The following is a 3035-nucleotide window of genomic DNA, read 5'->3' as shown; positions in this document are numbered from 1 at the left end:
TTTTTAATATACATTAATATAATATAAATCAATTTTGACAAAACAAATTTTATCTGTAGGAAAATTGCCTCTAAAATAATGCCAGGTAGCTGGAAAGAACCACAGAAGAAGGTAATGTAAATATAAATGTGTGTTGCTAGTATAAGACAAAAAACACACACAGATATCTCCTTTACTAATCACCTCTTCATATGATCGAATCTACAAACAGATTGACAGCCTGGACTGCTCAGGGTAAGTGGAGGACACTCTGCCAGTAGTAAGATGTAAATGTTGATTTCAAATAATAACTTGCTTTTTTATTTAGTATGCTCTCTACATCGCCACTGGAAGAGCATTTGATTTCAGTCAGGTCAGTGGTTTAAGTGTAATATTTGTTTGAATATTGTGATTTTTTTTATTCATAGAATTTATTGTAATTTCCCAATTTACATTTTTTAGGAAGACATGCCACAGATTAGAAGATGGTGGTGTCTTCTCTTACTTCGCAAAGCCAGCATTAAAGGTGTGTAACTTTTCAAGCTTTTTTTAAGGGAAGAACAGTTATAAGAACTTGTCAGCTTACAGTATTTCTACATTTTTTTTATCTTCCAGCCAAGACTTCGGTCTTCACTTTCCACACGAGAAGAAGGACATTCAGTGTACCACAGGTAGTGCTTCGTAATTATCAGTTGAAAAGTTTTCTGACACTAATTTTAAATATTAGAACTTCACAAAAAGACTTTGAACAACTGGTCACACAGCAGGTCTCCGGTGAGGCCGTCACTGACTTGTGTCTCTCGTCAGCCCTGTGGTGTGTCAGTGGCATTATGGGGGCAGAGAATGGTGGTCTTAAAAATGAGGGTTTTGTGTGCTTGTGCTCTAACTGATTTATTAAATGGCAATTATTTCTGCTTCCAGCAATTCCAGACAAGATAGGAAAGAGCAAGGACTTTCTCCCCCACCCTTCTTCTCCATTACTAAAGAATATGAAAATGTTGACTGAATTATTTATGCCAGTGCAATCATATTTAGCATATTTATGGTTACATTTAGTTGTTAGCAAATTGTACCTCACAAAGGCACAGCCAGTCCTGTCAGGTATGTAGTGAAATGACTCTTATGGCACAGCCAATGCCTTAAAGGTGATGACTTTCTTTTTCCTTTTCAATATCATTCAGAAATCAACCAGTCTAGAATGGAGTGATTGTTTGCTTCAGGTAAACACTTTCCATTATGTATAACTTATTACTTTACACGTAGCATTTCTATTGCAATATGTTTGGGTGAATGTTTCAGCAGTTTTTAAAGCATACTTACTAAACTAGGAACAATTAAATTACATATTGTTTGAAATTATGATATTTGAAATGATGAATTTGGCCTTCACAAGTGACAATGCTGTGGTAATTGGACTCTTTGTCTTTCAGGGACTCACTTCAGTACAATTCCTGTAGACATTCAGATTGAACTGAAATGGGTCTTACAGCAATGTATTAGTAAATAAAAATGAATGCTTTTTTCACTACAGAGCACTTAGTCATTTTGAGTTATTTGTGCACTTTCTGAATGGTTTCTAACTGGACATGACATTCCCTTGAAGATGAACTGCTGCGGTTGTACACTGGAGTTTATTTTTTTATTTTTCACTCCACCTCATGCCTACAGGCAGTAGAGACAAAAAGCGAGAGAAATCAATTGAGCTGAGCATTCCTACGACATGCTGTGATCATATTGGTGTGTTCATTTCATAAGCCAATTTGATTGTTCTTTGAGTAAAAGTGGAGTTAATAGATTGATATTCCTAATAAAGTACTTGACAGTATTTTTTTTTCTTTTTCATAAAAAAAGTCTTCATTGATCCAAAACATCCTGGCTGCTTGTGACTGGCTGGATGCCAACAAAGACCAACTTGTTGGGACAGAATTCTGGAAATGGACGAGGATGAAGTTACAAACACAATTGAAAAATTAGAACAAAGGGGAGACGATGATGAGACTGAAGTAGTCATGTCCACCTTCTTATTTACTTTTGAATGCCTGAAAGACATGAACTTTTTTCTTGATGAGATACGGGTTAAAAAAAATATTCCCATCAGTTGCTGCTGTTCGACGAATTAGATTTTTGTGTTTTATTTTTTTTCATGTGGAAAAAACCTACCGTGATGTCATTTTGTTCAGTGGACTTGATCAGTGATTCACTGTAAAGAAAAGTGGGGATGGACTGGCTTTCTGACCTGCTTCAATAGTTCATTGTCTACTGAAATGACCAATGTAATGGATGGAGGACACAGATGGATGTCCCAACTGGGATTGTGTGCTTTATTTTTTTAAAATAAATTCATATTTGAACCTGAATCTTATGTGTGTGTGTGTGTGTGGATGTGTGAAGGGTTTGGGTGCTAAAATGCCCCCCACAGGTTACACTCCCCTATGTGGTTATTATAACAGTGTGTTTTGATACATCACTTTAATTTTCAAAACCTGGACTGTTGGCTTGCAAGTTCAAGAAGGGAGTCGAATTAAAAGCAAAAATTAGTTGGGGGAAAAAAATGTACAGCCCCTGGGACTGAATATGGGAACTACTGTATGAAACAATGCCATGTTACAAATCAGGATTATTAATATATATATATATATATATATGTGTGTGTGTGTGTGTATATATATATATATATATATATATATATATATATATATATATATATATATATAATGATAATGTGTGTCCGGACACCACACCAGCTCCATCTTTAAAAATGCTGCTGACATCACCGTCATAGGCCTGATCACCACCAATGATTAAATGGCTTGCAGACAAGAGGTCTATCTGCTGACTCAGTGGTCCCAGGACAATCTGACCTTTCATGGCCAAAATTTAAGGAGCAGGTCATAGACTTCAGAGAATGGATTAAGCTGTGGTTTGTTTTTGTGGGGTGCTGTGGAAATGGTGAGCTTGTTTAAATTTCGTACAGTAACAATCACTGATGAATTGAGGAGGGAACAGCACGGTTTGCCTATTGCCAAGTTCACCAATGCCTTCCTGAGATGTCTCAC

General features: G+C 36.2%; 1 long non-coding RNA gene across 1 annotated transcript; it reads left to right on the top strand.

Annotated features, from left to right (window-relative positions):
* The first annotated feature begins 249 nt into the window (after window positions 1-249).
* Window positions 250-2039, top strand: LOC120520407. Its single transcript, XR_005631830.1, has 5 exons — window positions 250-352; window positions 442-505; window positions 595-1199; window positions 1648-1716; window positions 1831-2039. It is a non-coding gene; the product is annotated as an uncharacterized LOC120520407 (long non-coding RNA).
* Window positions 2040-3035: the final 996 nt, after the last annotated feature.

This window comes from Polypterus senegalus, unplaced genomic scaffold, assembly GCF_016835505.1.
Source record: "Polypterus senegalus isolate Bchr_013 unplaced genomic scaffold, ASM1683550v1 scaffold_536, whole genome shotgun sequence".
Taxonomy (NCBI): domain Eukaryota; kingdom Metazoa; phylum Chordata; class Cladistia; order Polypteriformes; family Polypteridae; genus Polypterus; species Polypterus senegalus.
The sequence above is the reverse complement of the archived record's forward strand: the minus strand, read 5'-3'. Positions and strand labels throughout refer to the sequence as shown.